The following is a 21,767-nucleotide window of genomic DNA, read 5'->3' as shown; positions in this document are numbered from 1 at the left end:
GTTTCATGTCATCCCTAATAAAGCTGTGTTGTAAAAATTTGTGTATTTTTGGGCTGTTGGTCAAGAAATCGAGTATTACAAGTGCTGTGAAGTAAACACGGGAATGATACCATGAAGTGACTGAAGGTTGGCTGATAAAGAACTGTTGTGCTAAAGTGTAGATCTGGAGCTGTACAACAAGATATAGTATTATGATATTTGTTCTGCACTAAGATCTGAACCTAGTATGGTAATAGTTAAGGTATAATAGTCGGTTTATCTCAGGATTGACTTGTGTTAACCATTGCATTTCAGCTATATGCATTCCTGAAGTTAGTTACACTGCTGCAGGCAAGTATGAAACTGTATTAGCTGTAGACTGCAAATATACCACCTGCAACTGTATATGGGTCAGGTAGACAGCCCAGCACTCTGATATGGTCTGTACACATCACACATATTCCCATCCACTACGGGTTACATGTGTACACCTGCATTCCATGTATTAATACACAGTTCACTTACTATATCTGTCATGCATGAATCTCATGCATGTGTGTTCTAGTGCCACTGCAGCCTTGTATGATACCCTACCTCTGTTACCAGGTCACAGTTTGTTTCCAGGTGAGCTCTAGGCATATATTAGTCAGTCACTGTTCAGCAGTTGCTTAGTAGCTCACTGTGATAAATACTAGCTATGTTATACATTTTGTCACAGACAGACTGGGGTTCGATTCCAGGGACAAGTACTACTAAATATTAATAGAAACTGTTATGTATTGTTAACAGATGTACTCCCCACAGGAATTGCAGGCAAATAAATGGCTGTAGTAGCTGTTCGAATGGGTTGATAATTTGTGTGTCCGGAGGTACCAGAGTGTTAACAGCACTGCTCAGCAAGGTGATAAGACTGCAGTAAATAAAATTCAACAAGTACAATACTAATACATGTTATTAAAACAAATAAAACTGTTTAATCTTTGTATGGCTGTATGCCTGTTGTGTCTGCGAATGTCTGCTGATAGTCTTACTCCATGCCTGCCAATGTCGGCATGATAAGCATAAACACTCTGGACTGTGCATCATACATGTCTCTCAAGTGTCACGCTGTCATGGAATGTGATCACTGCTGCTAAATCCCTGGGACACAGATTTAACAGCCACTTGATTTATCTCAATAGGACAGTCACAGTACATCAGTCCACAGTACACCTTGGTAGCCACATATGTTCCCCTGACATGTAATATTCCCCTGTTGGGTACCTTTGGCCTGTACTGTCCCATGCAGATAGCTTGAGAGGTATGTACAGTGGATATAACAAGTGTACACATCCCTGTTAAAATGCAATGTTTTTGTGATATAAAAAAAATGAGACCACAATAAATCATTTCATAACTTTTCCTTCCTTTAATGTGACCTATAACCTGTACAATTCAATTTAAAAACAAACAAATCTTTTAGGGGAAAAATATAAAACATAAAAAACGTACAATATGCTGGTTGCATAAGTGTGCACACCCTTAAACTAACACTTTGTTGAGTGTGCACACCCTTAAACTAATACTTTGTTGAAGTACCTTTTGATGTAATTACAGCATTCAGTCTTCTTGGGTACACACCTGCCATCAATTAAAGAGACTCTGATTAACCTCAAATAAAGTTCAGCAGTCCTTGTTGGATTTTCCTGACATTTGCTCAGTTGTTTGCTACAGCAAAAGCTTGGTTCACAGAGAGCTTTCAACGCATCATTGTTGAAAGGTATCAGTCAGGAGAAGGGTACAAATGAATTTCCAGGGCATTGGATATAACATGGAACACAACAAAGACATTCATCGAAAGTAGAGAAAATATGGGACAACAGTGATGTTGCAAAGAACTGGACGTCCCTCCAAAATTGATGAAAGGACAAGAGGAAAACTGGTCAGGAAGGCTTCCAAGAGACGTACAGCAACACTGAAGGAGCTGCAGGAATTTCTGTTCAGTAAAGCTTGTGTACTACATGTGACAACAATCTCCCATATTCTCCATATGTCTGGACTATATGGTAGGGTTACAAGACGGAAGCCTTTTCTTACACAGAAAAACATACAGGCCCTGCTAAAATGTGCAAAACAATGCATCAACTCTCTCAAAAGCATGTGGGAAAATGTGTTATGGTCTGATGAGGCCAAGGCTGAATTTTTGGGCCACAATTCCAAAAGGTACATTTGGCACAAAAACAACACTTTGCATCACCAAAAGAATACCAGCTCCACGGTGAAGCATGGTGGTGGCAATATCATGCTTTGGGATTGCTTTTCTTCAGCTGAAACTGGGGCTTTAGTCAAGGTGGTGGGAATTATGAACAGTTCCAAATACCAGTCAGTTTTGGCCCAAAACCTTCAGGCATCTGCTAGAAAGCTGAAGATGAAGAGTAATTTCACATTTCAACACGACAATGACTCCAGGCATACATACAAATCAGCAAAAGAATGGCTTCACCAGAAGAAAATTAAAGTTTTGGAATGTCCCAGCCAGATCTCATACCTAAATCCAATAGGAAATCTGTGGGGTGACCTGAAGAGGGTTGTGCACAAGAGATGCCCTCGCAATCTGACAGATTTGGAGTGCTTTTGCGAGGGAAGAGTGGGCAAATATTGCCAAGTTAAGTTGTGCCATGCTGATAGACTCCTACCCAATAAGACTTAATGTGAAAATTAAATCAAAAGGTGCTTCAACAAAGTATTAGTTTAAGGGTGTGCACACTTATGCAACCAGCTTATTGTACGTTTTTTATTTTTTATATTTTTCCCCTAACAGATTTGTTTGTTTTTCAATTGAATTGTACAGATTATAGTTCACATTAAAAGTGGGAAAAGTTTTGAAATGATTTATTGTGGTCTCCTTTTTTTAAATCACAAAAACCTGGCATTTTAACAGGGGTGTGTACACTTTTTATATCCACTGTAGATGCTACAGAAGCTATAGGGCACTTGTATACACAAAGTAAGGGCAGACTTGTAAAGTATATAAGAGTTATTTTGCAAACAATATACACTATACTGGTAGTAATGGCATGTATTTTTCTCTCCCCCTACCCCTTATCTGCATCATAATTTATTTATTTTTTATTAATTTAATATTTGTTTACAGGAAAGTCTGACTTGGAATGGAGACAATTTTCAGTGGAGACCCAGGAAGAAACACTCCAGATGTATGTCTTTGAATTTATTATTCTTATACATCGAGTATGGTTTACTTTTAACATATGTTGTTCTCAAAATGTTATGTTGGGCCTTATGATTTATTATTGTTATGTATTGCAATGATTGCATAATAACACACCTTGTTGAATTGCCTATGTTGTTCGCCTTATGCCGTAACTGTTACTGGAATGTTGTTAAATATTGACTGTTACACCACTTATTGTTGTGTTCCATTTGCTATTCAGTCTTATGTTACTGGGTTAGTGGAATAACCTGGCATACTGTTATAACTAACATTTAAATGTTCTGTTCATTAATAAACTATACACTTTGAAAAAAACATCTACACCATAGCTTGACTGGGTAGGCCAGATCCTGCGGATCCACCTACCCTACCTCAACCGGTTGTGGCACAGGGTCCAAGCACCATCAGGAACTCAGCTTGGAGCTGCTCCCTCCATTGGTCCTGTGCACCCTATGGGTGGAATTGCCTCAGGGGATGGGGTCTGTCTCCTCCCTGGGAGATGGCGCAGAGAAGTAGTTGTCACCCAGCAACAGCTACCAGGCATGGTGTGCAGAATCGTGCAGCAAGGGTTTGATGATTGACTGCACTAGAGTAAGGGCAGACTGGCCAACTTGGATGGGGCCCAGGCCCCCAGCACAGCCACCTTCGGGGCTGTGAAGGAGCAGTGGTGACTGCCCATGGGTGGGGAACTCAGTCCCACTACTGCTATCTGGGGGAACTTGGTTCGCCAATTCCACAACACTCTCCCCGTCCAAGGATTTTACCCCCACATGTGTCATACACTGCTACTGTATGCTGTCTTGTCTGTCTTGTATGTTTGAAAATGCTACCTCTCTTATGCAACTTACCTCACCACCCGTACCTATATCCCTTCCCCAACATTCCACTCTCTCCTTAAAAAAAAAAAAAAAAAAATGTGCATCTGTCCCACAAAAGAAATATCGCTCCATTTTCTCACACCTACACTGCCCACAATCAGTCATTACAGCAATTAGTCCACAAAGTTATGTCACCCACACTCCTCTCTTTGGGATTTGAGGCTACAAATTTCAAATTGCACACAATCTGCACAGCTGTTGTACAAGAAATGGAGAGCTATGGTCCTCTCCTACGTCTGTCCTGCACATCCCTACCTGCCTTTCACATTGTTTTATTCCCCTGCTTGCCCCAATCTCACTACTTTCCTATCACCCTGTCTTCATTTTGTTTTTTGAAAATAGAGCAGGTTTAAGCAGTGCTAAGCCCCACACTGCATCATGGCGCATCGCACAAACCCATGCCAACCTGCTTAAATCTGCTTTAATCACCTTCTGTTCTTTCTGACATTGTTATGCACATCAGTAAAATGATTACCGCTGCCAAGTCTCAAACTCAAGACCATGCCAACAAAGAAGAGTGCACAACTCCACTAGACCACTCAGCTCCAAAAGATATCAGGTGTTTCCATAAACATATCATGAGTGTCAGTGATGCACATCAGCAAAAGGAAATGAACCTTCTAAGGTTTGAACCTGGAACCCTATCAAGTAAAGTATAGGGCATTAGTCCACTCAGCTCTAATGACTAGCAAGTGTTTCTGTAAATATATTCTGATTGCCAGTGACACACTACTGTTACATATAATGGGATAAATGGCAGCATACTTGGGACTGTGATGCAGACATCAAACCAATATGCAGCCGAATACATGTTGATGGATGTACATGAGGATGTTGTAGAATGTCCACAATTGTGCCACCTATGTTGGAATGGCTGTCACAAAACCTATTCTGCGTGCTGACATACTGGCAATTCAGTCCAGATTAACATTACAGAATCATGACAGAGAGTTCATTGTCACACATCATAGCCATCCGAACACACATGTTCTTGAAAATTCTGTGTAACACACTGTATGCATGCACATATGTCTTGCAATTACACTTGATATAATTTTGCATCAGTAGCTCCATCAGTTACATTCCTAGCTTGGTTTACATTTTGACACCCACAGTCTTGACTTCCATTCCTGTCTGTTGCAAGTCAAGTACATGCTTGTCAATCTTCTTCTTCTTCTTTCGGCTTTTCTCAGTTAGGGGTCACTACAGTGGATCATCTGTCCGCTCATGACTGGCAGTGGAGTTTTACGGTGTTGAGTTGCCAGCCCAGCACCCAAACTTCCACAGAAGGCACACACACGCACACCTAGGGCCAATTTAGAGTGTCCAATCCACCTACAATATGTCTTTGAGATGTGGGAGGAAACCAGAGCACCTGGAGGAAACCCACGCGACCACAGGGAGGACATGCAGACTCTGCACAGAAGGCACCCCAGCCAAGTACCTGCTTGTCAATACAACAAATAAATAATTGAACCCTGCAATTTCCAGCAGAATTTGTTGCTACTGCAGTCACTGCCACCCATATTAGCATGTCAAAGGCCTGTAAGTCGGGATACACTTCACAAATATGTATGGGTGTCCTAAATGTCACCTACCACTCTCTGGATGGCAATATTACATAACATATATACCAGAGGCACATGCCTCCCCTGGACTGTTATGGGTACCCTCAACCTGGCTATGTTGTGAAAACAGAGCTGACACTGCTCCCTCACTGACATATACAGCTTGCTGCCTCCAATGTATTCACAATCCCCAGTATGACTCCTGGGCAGAATGCTGTAGCTGCATCCTGCAACATATGCAGCAGTATATTCAGCTACCTGCTACAGCACTACCATATCTCCCAAACACCTAGAACAGGGAAACCACACAACATCCATAAATAAAGGGGTGGGGGGATGGTCAACTGGCAAGGACATGTGTCATAGTCTTCCCCTACAAACATACACAGCTGATAGACCAGCAGCTACTGCAGGAACATGCATATTCTGATGCAAGTGATGTATGACACTCACATCTGTCTGTCTCCTTACTGATCTCAACCCACATTGTTAAACAGTAAACTGCCACATAACCAGAAAGTCTGTTCACAATGGCCAAACATAGCAGCAGAACTGTGGACATACCACATAAATTCAAAGAATGGACAGTATTTCTACCTACCCTCTGTGATGCTGTAGTCCCCACACCTCGATAATTTCCTCACAGGCCAGGAAAATGGCCAAGGCCTACATGAAGACCTGAAGTATAGCACTGTGCTGCCATGTCATTGGCTAATGAAAATGCAACCCAGCTGTTCTGGATGCAGTTAGCAAGTGTGAGTCACAGATTGGTGCATAAGCAATCACCTGTTCAAGAGCATTGCCTACAAAAGGCAAGCTACTGCCTATGGTACACAGGTCTGTGAATTTGTGTATGAAGACAGACTGAGCTATCCTAGCATTATACCACAGGATTTCTGAACATAAAGGAGTACAGACTATACCAGGCATGTAATAGTATTCCCCATGTAATGGGATACAGATGGGGGGATGCAGTCATGAGAAATAGGGATAACAATACTAGGTCTGTAGTACATATTGTGGAATGACACGTTGCTGTTAGTCAGCTATCCGGCACCTAAAGTCTTCCCTTTTGGCTCTGTCTGCTGTGATATAGATCACAGGTCTGGCCCTTGAGTCCCCCAGCAATGGTCATCTCATGTATGAATGCTACTGCATTGTGTATTAGACAATAGTGACAGTAAGCACTGGTGGATACAACTGGCATATCACATGATGTACTGTCAGTCTGCTCCTCTCAGTCTGTGAATGTCACACAGGCATAGTTCAAACATTGTCCAGGTGTCCCTGACTGTTCCTGATGTACTCTGGATAGGATTCTGTCTACTCCACCCCTGTATCTCATTGCCTGAGAACTAAGGCTGGCATACCTCTTGACCCCCTACAGCAGAACAGCAGGTTATAGCCAGTAGTAGTGGGTGAACACAGCCTCCACATTGGTAATAGAGTGTAGATATTGAGCATACAACATAAGAGAATATGGTACCAGATATTAATGTACCACAACTGTTTTCTGAGGTGTCTGGCATGTGACAGGCAGATTCCTCACAGTCTGGAATCAACCATTACATATTGTGCAACTGTTTTCCAGACATCCACATTGGTCTGGCAGAGGGTCCACATATATCATGCTCATGTACACATTCTAAAAACATCTGTGTACTGCTGCTGTCAGACATCTACAAGGAGGATAATCAACATCATTTGCAGTGCTGTCTGTAACTGTGTCACACAGACATTGCTTGACTGTCCTCATGCACCTGTAGTACCACTCACCTATTTGTCGGATGGTGGCTGTATGAGTTGGTACTGGAACACCGCCCATAGGGGACACACCACAGTAGACAGTGATGGGTGTGGACACATAACAACACAGTTCATCACAGCACATAGGCCATACGTGGTATACATAGGATCATACAAGGTTAAAAGGCGATTGGTCCTGAGGCCCTCATAAGTCTAGCCCAGGGTTTAGCCCATGTGTATACAATTCAGCACCTATTAACCAAGTCCAACAGGGACACAGGTGGTATCCCAAGGGTGTATGTCCTATTAACCATCCAGTTATCCAGGTTTCGCTTGAAAAGGTGTAATGAGGTACTCTGCCTGATTTGGACAGGATGTCTATTCCACAGATGGGTGAGTGTGTGGGAGACACATCTGACCTGCCAACAAGTCATGTTGATGTTACAGACCAGATTGAGGGTATGTGTGTGGGTTAATTGAGTGGAGCTTGACTTGCAGCTGTAAAGCAGTCCCATCAAGGTGGAGATTGTGATCGCCTTGTATGCCAGACAGAGGTCACCTCTGAGGCCTCTGTATGAAACTGGGTAGAGGGATAGGCTTATAGCCTATCTGTATATGGTAGCTATTTGAGGCCCTGGTATTCCCTCATGCGGAACCTCTGTGATCTCCCCAGCTGCTACATGTGCTTTATGAGGTACATGATAAAAGGGGCATTATACTCAATAATGGTCCTTATTGAGGGGATTACAAGGATGTTATGAACCCCATGTCCCTGGATGACATACCCTTACATATGAGGTGGGTCATGTGGACAGCTTTCCTTACAATGGAAGCAACATGGTGGTCAAATGTCATGATGCCATCAACCTGTGTGCACAAATCACTCTCGACTTATTGCATGCTTAGAATGTTGTTAATACTGTGATAATATGTGGGGATGTCACTCTTCACAAAGGGGGTGATGCTGCATTTTGTGGAATGCAGCCTGAGGCCATGTTTCTGGCACCAATCATGTGTCTGCATGAGACCCCCTTAGCAGATATCCACATCACTAGGGAATGTGGTGACAGCCACCAGCATACATTCTTCTGCATACATGGTTGGCCATAGCCCACTGGTTGTGCCATGCAACTCAGAAAGGTAAATCACACATAATAGAGGCACAAACACAGAACACTGGGTTACACCAATAGTTATGGGTCTACTGCTTGAGGTAGCTTCAGCTGTGTGGACTAGGTGGCTTCTGTCAGTGTGCCAATGTGATACCCATCTGGTAACATATGGACTGATGCCTAGTTGGGAGTGTGTACCTATTATGTGCAAGTGGAAAATACTGGCAACATCTGTGGCCAGGTCAAGGTAGGCAGTGTGCACTGTCTCCCCCTCATCCATGGCTTTGGTGACTGTGTCATAGAGGTCAACCAAATGTAACAGACATGATCCCCCTTAACAAAGACTAAGTGTGTCATTGATTGTGTGGAGGTCACCAATGACCTTGTTAATGATGTTCATTATAAACTGTTCCATGGCCTTGCAGATCAACCTAGTTAGGGTGATGGGTCTGTAATGTGCCGGATTGGTGGACAACCCACCTTAGTGTAAAGGGGTGACAGTGTATGTCCTTCACTCAGCTGGGACAAAGGCTGGATTCAGACTTTGGTTGAATGCCTTCTGGTGCTGCAAGGTCATGCTTGGGATCATGTAGGATGTATCCTGTGATGTGCTCAGCTCCCATGATGGCTGTATACCCTGACTATGAGATGGTACTAATGAGCTTTTCCCTACATATAAGGGGAAGGGGTCAGGTACTGGGGATGTCTTGATGTACTGATGGGGGGACAGGGAGTGAAGCTTACACTGACTCTCTCAGACATCAAATATGCTATACCTACAGCACTTGTATATCTGGTTTCCTTGACCACCATTACTGAGCAGATCTAAGTGCTTCCTTTGATGTTGCAGAGATATGTGAAGAAAGAGATATGATTGTCTGTAGTGAATGTTGTCAGGGTTTGCATTGCAGGATTCCAATAGTGCTCCTATTTGCTTGTGCAGGCTAAGGAGACATTGCTTTAAATTGGGCACCTGCACCTTCATTGTCTCAGATAGCAGTATGTCATCCCTGTTATAGATACTATTTATTGCAGATGTCCACCACAGGTATACATATCCTTGCAGAGGATGATGTAGTCCTGTTGGGTATACCTGAATCCATGCATGTATACAATTGCACAGATAGTGCTTTTGTGTATTTTTGGATATTGGTGCCAGTTCTTACAGAGGGGGTGGGGGCGGTGAAGCTGTTTATACCATCCCCAAATTCCACCCACCCCTGGTATCTCAAAATGTATCCCTAGTAAACCACTCCCCCTCCTAATTTAATAATCACCAAAGCTCCACTCTCACAGCTCTGCCTACCTCTAGAGGCCAATCTCCAAGTCTCTCTACAGTCTGTTCATAATAACAGCTAACCACACTACAACTTGTCACAATGCCAATAACCAAAATACTCCTTATTCTTCCTTTACTAACCCTACTAGCCCTTCCACATATACTCACAATGTAGTGTGTGTTTTTTCAATATCCCAAATTCCATATCTCCTCCCTACCACTACTGAACAAGCATGAATACTTCTCTACTCCCCTTTCATCCAACTCCTCCTCCCCCAAATACTTCCACGCAATCAGATCCAAATACACCATCCCAAAAATAAAATACTACCACAAACTCTTACTTAAAATACTAATACTCACAGCTAACTTGCATTATAACCTCACAAAGCATGGCAACATCCACCCTAACCCTGGCCCTGTCTCCACTGTAGCACTTAGCTCCTACACTAGTAATCCTACCGACATCACTCTGTCGGATAGACCACACAAGTCATTCTTAGCCTGTCATCTAGACATTAGAAGATTAAATAATAAACTTCACTACCTGCATGCCCTCTTAGCTGTCCATTCCCCAGACATACTATGTCTTACTGAAACCTGGTTAAAACCAACAACTAAAGATAAGGCGGTAACACCCCCTGGCTATCAAATACTTAGACATGACAGAGCTGATAGGAAAGGTAGTGGGGTCACTGTTGTCTACAAATCAAACCTAGCAGTCACAGCAGATATCCAGCAACCACCCCAGAACAGTAATGTTGAAACCCTAATTACCAAACTTCACATTAATAAAAACAAATGTAGATATATTCTCTGTGTCTACATTCCCCCAGGTAAAAATGCTAGCACTCTAGAAGATATCCTACAATGATTATCTAGCAACTACCCCCAAGAAACCATTATTCTTGGAGACTTTAATACTGACTGGAACTCCTGCTCCTCTGTATCCCCACTACCCATATTAACCTGGGTGTATATTGAAAGATCAAACGCTGAAAAGTTTGAATACCAAAACCTTGAATTTGAAAGTTAGAAGACTGAAAATATCAAAGTCGCGGAACATCAATTCTTTCCCAGGCCATTTCCATGGCTTCACTATTTCCTCCACTGTGGTGCAATCTCGGAGTTGGTATATTTAAGTAGGGGGTGGAAGGCATAGCCCCCCACATTGGGGCGTGTGGGGGCAAAGCCCCCCACATTAGAAATAGTTTGTAGTGTTTATTTGTTTTGCGTATCGTACTGGAACAGTGACGTTTATCACAGTGAAAAAAAAATCACTGTTGTCAGTCTTCGAGGTTTTCAGCTTCCGTAGTTTTGGGTTTGATGTTATAACATTCAAAGTTTTGACATTTTGATGTTGTGATATAGACCCTATTAACCTACATGGGTTTTCACAAGTCATTACTACTCCCACCAGGCTTAATAAAGCCAATAACAAAGAAATCACCCTAGATTGGATACTTATCAATGGCCTTCCCACGTTATACAAGTCAGGGACTCTGCCCAATGACCTCAGTGACCACTGCCTCACCTATATAATTAAGCTCAAAGCAGACAACTCCCAATTACCCCTCTTACAAAACAATAAGATCTAACAAAAACTTTAACCTCACCAACTTCCAAAATGAACTCAAGGCATGCAACTGGTCTCCCCTAAACCTACTTCCATTGGATGATGCAGTGGAATACTTTGATAACAGATTCTTAGCCATCCTCAACTCCCATGCCCCTACCAGCACCATAAGAACCAAAACTAAATCAGCACCATGGCTTTCAAAAGATACTAAATCTAAAATCATACTTAGAAATAAAGCTTGGGCCACCTGGCATGCTACAAAAGACCCACAACTTCAACTTAGATAGAAACAATTAAGAAACAATACCAAAAAATATATTATCACAGACAAGAAGAACTTCTACTGCCATTTGGAACAGAAAAAACATAATAAACCTCAAGCATTCTGGGCTGGCATAAATAAGCTACTTCACCCAGGACATACCCCTACTCTTTGCCCTCTAGCCTCTACCCATGATTCACCAGAAAACATTGCAAATACCTTCAATAGCTTCTTCACACAAACTATTCAGACCCTGGCCAGCCAACTCACTCCCACCTCCTCTAACCTAGATAATGACAAACCTAATACCCCTCCCTCCTTTAGCTTTCAACCTGTTCCTACCACTCTTATCCATTGTCTTATCAAGAAATTAAAGCCCACTACTCTGGCTGCCAACCTCCTTCCAGTAGAATACTTGCAAAAGGCTGCTGACATTATAGCCTACCCAATTTCAGTCCTGATAAATAGAACATTATCTGAAGCCTCTGTCCCCTCAGTTTAAAAAGTATCCCATGCTATACCACTACATAAAGGTGGTAGCTCCACAGAACTATCTAACATCAGACCCATTGCCATACTATCTCTACTAGCTAAAATAATGGAAAAATGCATCCATAAACAACTCATGAACCACCTAATACAAGGCAAGCTGCTGGCTGTTTCTCAACATGGCTTTAGACCATTACACAGCACCACCTCAGTTCTTCGCTCCTTCTCTAATGTCATTAACCAAAGCCGTAATAAAAATCTACTCTCCTCTGCTCTCTTTCTAGATGTATCTAAGGCTTTTGATATGGTTAACAATCAGTTACTCATTCAGAACCTGAAAGGCTTCTCCCTAGGCTACCACCTCTCCAATGGTTTCAGTCCTATCTATCTGGATGCCAACAGCAGCCCTATGTCAAGAAAAGCTATCATCCTGTCTACCCATCTCCTCAGGAGTCCCACAGGGCTCAGTACTAGGACCCCTTCTATTCTCTATATTTATTAATGACTTCCACACCATTATTCCTAATGCAACATGTATTCAGTATGCAGACAACTCCACATTGATCTGCTCAGCCACCTCACAAGCTGATCTGCTGTCTTTAACCCAGAGTACATTTATTACTGTTGAGAACTAGCACACTAATTGTCGTCTGTTATTAAACCCTAAAAAAACAAAGTTGCTCCTGTTCACTCCCACTCGTAGGTCAAACCCTCCAACCATTACCATAATATCTAACAATGGGAGCAATATCTCCCCTGAAGCCCAAACCAAACTTCTGGGAGTCACAGTAGACAATAACCTTATGTATGATGCACATGTCAATCAAACAATCAAAACCATAAACAAAAGACTTGGCTCCCTTTACAAGCTTAAACCCTTTCTCACTCTTCTTGCCAGAGCTGCCATTGCCCGCTCTCATCTTCTATCCACTCTTCTTTATGCCTCCCCCCTAATCACAAGCCTGCACATTACTGAAATTAACAAACTATCCCACTGTTACAACCATATAGCTAGATTTGCCACTGGTTCAGCCTACAGGACTCACCACTGTCGCAATCTAAATCTCCTAGGGTGGCTTGAACTTCCTTCCCTACTACAGTTTACCCAGCTCACAATAACTCATAAAGCTCTCCACCACCCTGATAATATACCAGCACTCAAAAATATTGTCAGCTCATATGGTAATCACAGTAATCTTCGCTCATCCAGTAGACTATTCACCCAAACAATCAAATCCAACAACTCAGCTGGCGAAGCCTTATTTACCAGTTCGACTGGTAAAATCTGGAATCAACTCCAAGCCGACCTCACTCTTCAACCTTCACATACACTATTAAAAAAAACATTTTATATCACACTGGCTATGCCCTTGATCTAAACCTGATTAGCATCATCTTTGTGTCTCAGAGATTCAAACTCAATTGAATATTGCATGCTAAGTGTCTTAATGAAGAATTACATAATTCTATCTTCTATCTATTGTCCTACTATGTATAGTGTAAATAACTGATATAAAATGTGCTTACACAGTGTGTCTCATGTATACTACAAACTGTCTGTTATAACATTTTGTATATATCAAAGTATTTGTATGGAGCTTTTCTCCCCGGACCACTGCTGAAAATGGATATGTATCCAGTCGGACTATCCCGGTCAACAAATCTAAAATAAAATAAATAAATAAAATAAATAAACTCCAGCAACACTTACCTCATGTGGGGGTAGCACCTAGCTCCTCCAAGGTGTTTGCATTTCCACTGTTGATGGATCACTGGGCATTTGTGTATTGGCATGAGTAAATTCTCCAATGTATCTTTAGGTTGTTAAAGTCACACAGGAGCAGGTCACAGACTCAAATCCTGATAGAGTTGATCAGGTCCATATAGGCAGAATGGGCTTCCTGGTCACATGAGGGTAGCTACCTATGCCTTGAAGAGGCATATCTGCAATGGTTAACTGCCCCTGCAGTGTTCTCTGTATGTCTTACCGTTTGAACAGCCTGGCGGTGTGTGTCTTTCATATGTAGTGAAACCCCACATCCCATGTCTTTACTGCCCACACCTTGTGGTATGACTGTATGATAGGATGGCTGACTATGCAAGGCTGGGGTGCTCTCTGAAGCTTTGAACCATGTGTCTGTGGCTGCACAGGTGTCAGCATTTCCAAGGGTTAAGACTGCTTGCAATAAGTGCAGATTCATGTTTAGACTCCTAGCGTTTAGCAGGATGGCCTTCAATTTGTGATGTGCTGACAGTTGTATGCTGGTAGTGTTAACCTCAGTACGTTTCCTAATAAAGGCACTATGGGGGTGGCAAGAACCATTGCCAGATGCCTGAAGGCCAGTTGAGACAGATGGAAGCCTTCTCAGGTAAAGCATTGTGGTCTGTTGTTCATATCATCCCAGGCTGTCAGGTACTGGATCCCCCTGGAATCGCACCTGAAACCAAGCCAGTTGTTAAGGTCAATCATTTCCTCATTGTATTGCAGCGTCATTCTGGGTGACAGAGGAATGCTTCATAAGGCTAGTGACATAACTTCCTGGGACACATGATCAGTGTTCTCAATCATGTCTCACTGCATATAGTCCAGAAAGGTATGTCTCAGGTTAGGCACACCAACATGGACTGTGACAGACTCATAACCGTACCTGTTGTTGAGAGACAGCAGTGCATATGTGATATGGCAAATTCTGGCGACTGACAGAGAAGTAACTGTGACCTACCACAGATACAGCCTGGTGAGAGGCATATTTGTGTGTCTTACAATGGAGTCTCCTATGACTATTATGTTTGACTAATGTTGATGCCTTTGCGGCTATTAGTCACAGGTGTGTGGCTACGCATGGTATGTGCTGTGGAAGGCTGTAGAGTTCATGTGTGTCTTTGCTTTGGCTGTCTGCTTTGTGGATGTGTATGTTGAGGATCTCCGCATATGTGGGTGTGTGTGATGTGTAGGTGTGGGTGGTGCGTGAGGTCTACTAATTGTGTCAACAACCTGTTCAGTGCCAGATATGCAGGCTTGAGAGGGAGATAGCATGCGCTGTAGGTTCCCATGTCATTGCATCTCTTACAAATTGTGTTCCTTGGTAGTGTTTGAAGATGGTCGCCCATGTACATGAAGCAGTTGCTACACTGTGCCAGAATGCCCATATCAACCAGACTGCAGGGGAAACTGTAGGACATTGTCAAGCCATATTTTCCAGACATTGATGGAGGAAGGCCAGGGAGACCTAAGGGGTGGGCCTACAGCCCAGGTGTTTAAAACAAAAGTAGGAGTCTGACACTACTGCATACAATGTAGGCAGGCTATAAACAAGCCGTAATAGGTGCAACCAAAAAGATGCAGTTGAACACCTTAGAGAACATGCAGCAAGTAGCAGGAAACAGCAAGATCAGGCAGGTAATGCATAATGTATTATCACTATGTTGTGATAGCTACATACCTACTGTGGTGATAGATAGCGGGGTATGGTGTGGTAGTTAGCGGAGGATAGTGCTGGCAAATGTGGATGCGCAGGGTGAGCACATAATGGAGAGCAATGTATGTGGTCATGTGATGTGTTCTCCTCTTATTGTCTTGTCCTTCAGGTGTGATGTACAGACGTAGAAACCCACCATTTTCAGCAGTGAAGAATGATGCCATAGTTGACAGACTAAGACTCTATCACCACATCCTACTGTCCAGGTGTCACCATAATCAGCAACAACGTGCTGCACTGTGGGCAGACCTTGTGGCATCTGTGAATCATGTGAGGCTACATGAAAGGAGCTATGAGCAGGTTTGACACCAGGACACAGATAAGATAGATAATGCTCGACAAAGGGCCACAGCTGTGGCCAGGGACTGTGCTGGCACCAGTGGAGGGCCTGCAGCACAACAACCACTCTCAGCCACAGAGGAGTTCCTGGAAAACCTGGTTTCAACCTTCAGCTCACAAAGATCCATTGCACCATATATTGTGGAGGTGGATGCCACAGCTTCCACAGCAGAGGATTATCCAGGTAAGCCTCCTGTGGTCATCACTTTAATACTGTAGTAGTCATAGTGGCAGTCTCTGCAAACCTGTACACGGATGTCAGGTCAATATGCATTTGGGGGGGGGTTGTAATGCACATGTTTGCACACATAGTGTGAATGTCAGCAATGGAGGTAGTTTCAATGTTCATACTGTAGATGTTGATATGTGCACATATTATCCTGTACCAGTGCCGCATTTGTGTCTGCTGATGATATCTCTACCCCACAATTCACAGGAACCTCTGATGTGGCCGAAGTCCAACATCCAGTAGCCGGTGAGTGTGAAACTGTTTTGTTATGGCTCATCTATACCCTAGGCATGTTAAGGGCTGCCAGTATGCCGTGGACACAACTGTGAAGCTTAGTCATATTGCAACACCTGTATGTTCAGTTGGGGAGGGTTCACTACAGTGCATTACATCGACAATCACAGTAGCATATTTTCATGAGGTGTAACATATTGCCATATATTTTTGTGAAGGTCTAGGCAGTCTGCTATAAGGGGGGCATTAGTATGGTGGAAATGAGTGCACTGTGTTTTAGGTGAAGGTCTATCACATACACTGACATGTCACTTATCTCATACATGAATAGTACTGGCATCATTAACTGGACATAGCTGCACTACCTGTTGTTAAGGGCCTGTCTTATATGTGTCTGTTGTGGTCTGCTTCTGTGTTGTGCAAGGGATCAGTAATAAGGTCTGGTATGTAGAATACATTTGTGGCACCTCACCCTTGTGTGTGTGTGTGTGTGTGTGTGTGTGTGTGTGTGTGTGTGTGTGTGTGTGTGTGTGTGTGTGTGCGTGTGTGTGTGTGTGTGTGTGCCTGTGTGCATGTGTGTGTGTGTGCATGTGTGTGTGGATCAGCAGAGTGCAGGAATTAATATAGTCATGTTGCCTTCCTCCTCACAGGTGACCATGGGGGTTGGAGTTTGTCCTCATCAGAACCTGTTATCAGTGTCTCATCAGACTCTGATGACGGACACCATAGTGGGGCAGAGGTGGGGTTGTTGTGGGCTGAATCCATCCGATAGGTTGACATCCCACTTCCTCCTCCAGTGTCCCCACACACTCAGTCAGTATGGCCACACGTACCCAGTCCCTTTTGGCCACATATATTGGACAATCAGAGGGCAGTGGCACTGAACAGGAGAGTGTAGTGACTATGGCATCTGTGACTGTAGACAGTAGCCATAGAAAGACAGCTGGTGAGGTTCCACACAGGCAGATTGACACGGGTGCTCGAAGGAGAACTGCTGCCCATCCATGACCTGTCAGAGGTGTCACATCACGTGTCACTCAATGCATTTTTCCGTCCATCATGGAGGTACAGGCACAATCTGGACACACCAGATGGATGCTTACTATAATAGGTGCATCGCTGCCTGGTATACATGACTCCATCCACTGCATTGGTGATGCCTTACATCATTTTGCCAATGTAGTGGACAGATGGTGGGGTGAGACATTGTCACTCCTTAACCGTGCAATGTCTGTGCTTGAAAATGTGGTGGGAGTAGGGTGTCAGACACATGTACATAGGTCAGAAACAACATCAACTGAAAGCCCACGTGTCAGTGCACAGTCACACTCCCGTAGTGGCAGTGCCGCCAGCACTACCAAAGGGATGGTGCTGTCCACACCACAACATGGCAGACCATGGACACATGTTTCTGGGCAGTCACATGAGGGACACTGACCCGGCAGACACCAATCATCATCAGCAAGTAGTACCGCATCTGACCGTGAGCATGGTGGTGCCAGTGTCACTCCTGACAGAGCCATTTCCCATGTTTGTGGCTGGAGATAGTGAACTGTACATTCTGCCATGTACAGTCCACAGCTGTCCAACATACGCTCGTGTAGGGCTAACAGATGCCTTGACTGTGTACTCTCACACACTCACACATCACTATCACATGTAGGGTACCACCAGACACACAAAGCTCTTCTCCATGGTCCAGATGACCAGCACCCCTCCAGACATGCACACACACACAATGTCAACTGTGTAGCACAGCCTAGGCCTTTGGTAACCCCACACCACACACTGTGCATGTGATGATACCTGTGTCTCATCCCTGTCATCCATACCATCAATGCAGGGACATGCAAATATGTGTCTGATGCACAGGGTGACTGTAGTGCAGTTAATGACAATTTGTAATGCAGTAGTGTTATGCCCTGTAAGGTGCTGTCTGGTGGCATGTGTCCTGAGTACACATCAAGGTGTATGCATCTTTGTTCCATCATCGCGCATTGGTGGTAGTATTGCTGACTGACTGAAGTCTCCCACACCGTTTTCTGTTTCTGTTCCAGGGGTCTGTGTGTCTACACTATGGAGACCGGGTGCCAATACAGCAGCTTAGGATGCCATAGCAGCAACACAGAAATGTGACTTAGCCAAGGTACGGCTGTATATGTGCATGTTTACCTAAGTGAGTATGGCAAGAACAGTGTGTCAGGGACAATGGAGGCAGACGGTGTAATCTTCCATGCATACCACATGACACAATATGCTACTCATGGTAGATGTCACCTGGGAGTTCAGTAGGATCATAGGTTCATGGGATCATAGGGGGTTATTGGAGTAATGTCCCTTGGGCACTAGCAAAGCTAGCTATTATTTTATCCCCAGAAAAAAACATCAGTCAGCACCTGTTGCCCTTGTCAATGAGGGGCACAAGTGGGACCCCTGGGACAGGAATGTGGTTTCCTATTCACTAGTCATGGTTACGCTTGAAGAGGGTCAGCATGGTACACTGTTTGTGTATGGGAAGTGTATTCCTAAGACAGGGCAGCCTCTGGGAGACAAACCTGTCTCACCAGCAGGTTGTGTTGATGTTGCATATCAGATTCAGGCCTATCATGCAGGTAATGCATGAGGGGTTAGACTTATGGATATGGATATGGGGCAGCTGTAGTAGGGCAGGGTCCAACATTGCCTTGCCTTGTAGGTGTGACCTAGCCCACCTTTGAGCAACCAGTCTGATACTGAGTGGATTAATAGTGATTTAAGCCTGTCTGCATGGGACAAGTGTTGGAGGCCATGGATTACCTTTGTGAGCTATTACTGTGGCCTTTCCACTTGGTGCAGATGTCTGGATAGGTACATACCATATGGGGAGTTGTATTAAAATATTGGTGTCCAGAGAGAGGACTATAGAGAGGTAATAACCACCTTTTTTCTGTATGCAATCCCTTTACCTCTGAGATGAACCATGTACAAGGCTTTACTGACCACTGTTGCTATATGATGATTGAACGAGAAATTGTTATCAACCTGAATAGCCTGGTCTCTCACCACAAATTGTGTATTTAGGGAGTTGCTATTGATGTGGTAAACAGTGAAGCCGAGTCTTTGCCAAATGGTATGATGATACAGGCTTTTGCATTTAGCTTGAGGCCAGGACCTTGGCACCAGTACATAGTTGATGTAAGACCCTCCTGCAGTATGTTAACATCATTTGGGGACTCACTGATAGACAGCACCCAACTTACATTCATCCGCAAACTGGGTCAGTACCTACAAATGTATGTGGTGGTGGGTAGCATTCATGCCCACATACATGTGGGTTATTTGGGGCCAGCAGCTACTCATAGGGCCTCAAAATGTATACATATTGCACACACACATAGGCAAGACAGACTAGGGGTGGCACCTTATCAAATGCCCAATGTGGAACACGTTTTGCAGTACCTTGAGAGGTGGCAGGAGAAACCATACCCACAGCAAGTGCAATGGACACAACCTCACTTTTTTAACAATATAACAGCTTAATTTTGTAGCATTTGCCTAGATTGTGCTATTTCTCACAACATTTAGGTATTTGTGTTGTAAAATGTCTGTTTTATTCAACTATTCCCAAAGAGAACAGGCGATCAAATAGGATTGGATCGTTCATGGCACGAAAGGCTAGACATAGATCTCCATGAGGAGTACAGAGCAAGGGCTGTCAGTCTCTCCTGATAACTAAGATGCTTGAGGTCACTGATCTTTTCAGTTATGAATCTCTGAGATCTCTCAAGTCATGTGATATGCTAACTACATGCCAAAAGGTGCATTATATTCATTACTGGGTATGATAAGTTACAAATAAAGGGGAATTAAGACTTCTTTGGATCCAGTGAAGATGTATTTGGAAATTAGATGGTCTACATAAAAGGCTTTCATCGGCATGGTTTGGAATGTAAAATGTTTGCAACTGAGATTGTGTCACTATGGTTTATTGTCTTTTATATAAATGTAAAATGGCCTATATTATACATGATTACATGATAATTTAATAAAGATGTTTCTTGTTAAAAAAAAAAAAAAGACTACCCCAATCCCTTACAGCAGTGACTGACTGGAGGGCTTCATTTCATGTATACTAATTGAAACTGTTTATTTCCAAAATGAGCTATGCCACTTTTCTAAATTTTTTTATTTTTAATTTAAGACTGTTATCCCTGCACCAGTTGTTAACATGAATTAAGCTGTGTTGGAGCAATTCTGAGTCAGTTGAAGACTGAATAACAACATCCAATTTACAGTTATCTGCAAACTTTGTTAACAATAGGTCAAAAGTGCTGGCTTGAAAGTATGAGAAATATCTGCCAAATTGGAGAAGGCGAAAAACTGAGCTCTGTGTTACACCACTGGTTACTGTTTTTCTTTCAAAAGTGGCACCTACTACTCTAAAAAACATGGGTTCAGTCAGACAACTAGTTAGCTTTCTATCACTCAATATAATGATTTCTATTCAGATTTACAAATCTTTCAATAATGCTTACATGGGAAATAGTGTCAAATGTCTTGGCCAGGTCTAGCTATGCTGTATGTACTGCAAAAGTACTGTCCACTGCTTCAGTTGTGTTTTCAAAAAAAAAATAATGAGGTTAAATAAGCAGGACCTACTTTTGTTAAAGCCAAATTGATGAGGATCTAGAGATTTTTAATGTCCAGATTAATAATGCCTGAGATGATGCTGCCTGTCTCTTAGGTGTAGCATGAGATGCTTCTTTTTTATCAAATTAGAAAAAAAGAGGTGTTTCCCTTTCTAGGCACAAGTGACTATTTAAGCACTGTATTTAAAATCAGTAAATTAATAACTCCTGATGAAGGGCTCATGCCAGCTCGAAAGATTAGATATTTGCAAAATGTATGTTGGTCCAGTAAAAGGTATTATATCACACTGGTGTTCCAGTGTCTCTATTTCTTCCTAGTGGGAACAACATGGCATTTCTTTCTTTCTTTTTTTCTTATATATGAGGCTATTACGTCTAATGGGTCCATAGTTACCAGGGTTCATGGTTGGGCCACCCTTGTGTAATGGCATTACAATAGCTGTTTTCCAGGTTGCAGGAATGTAACCAGTGGAGAGGCCTATTTCAAAGAGTGTGAAGAAGGGTTCAGAAAAAAAACATATTTTTAAAAGATTATTAAAAAAGAATTAAGGGATTACTTTGAGAATAATAATTTATTGTCCACTATTCAAGAAAGTTTTGGAAAGATATTATTATGTTGCTATAATTATAATCTTTTAGAGAAGTCTATGAAGCAAATGATGAATCTATATAGGGTTTGCTCTTGTTAATTCATTAGTCACTTGACATAGTCGAAAATCTTGATATACAGCCTACTGACATCTCTGCATGGGTGC

Source organism: Protopterus annectens, chromosome 17.part0 (genome assembly GCF_019279795.1).
Source record: "Protopterus annectens isolate FY-2018-M chromosome 17.part0, PAN1.0, whole genome shotgun sequence".
Taxonomy (NCBI): Eukaryota; Metazoa; Chordata; order Ceratodontiformes; family Protopteridae; genus Protopterus; species Protopterus annectens.
This window is presented reverse-complemented; position numbering follows the sequence as displayed.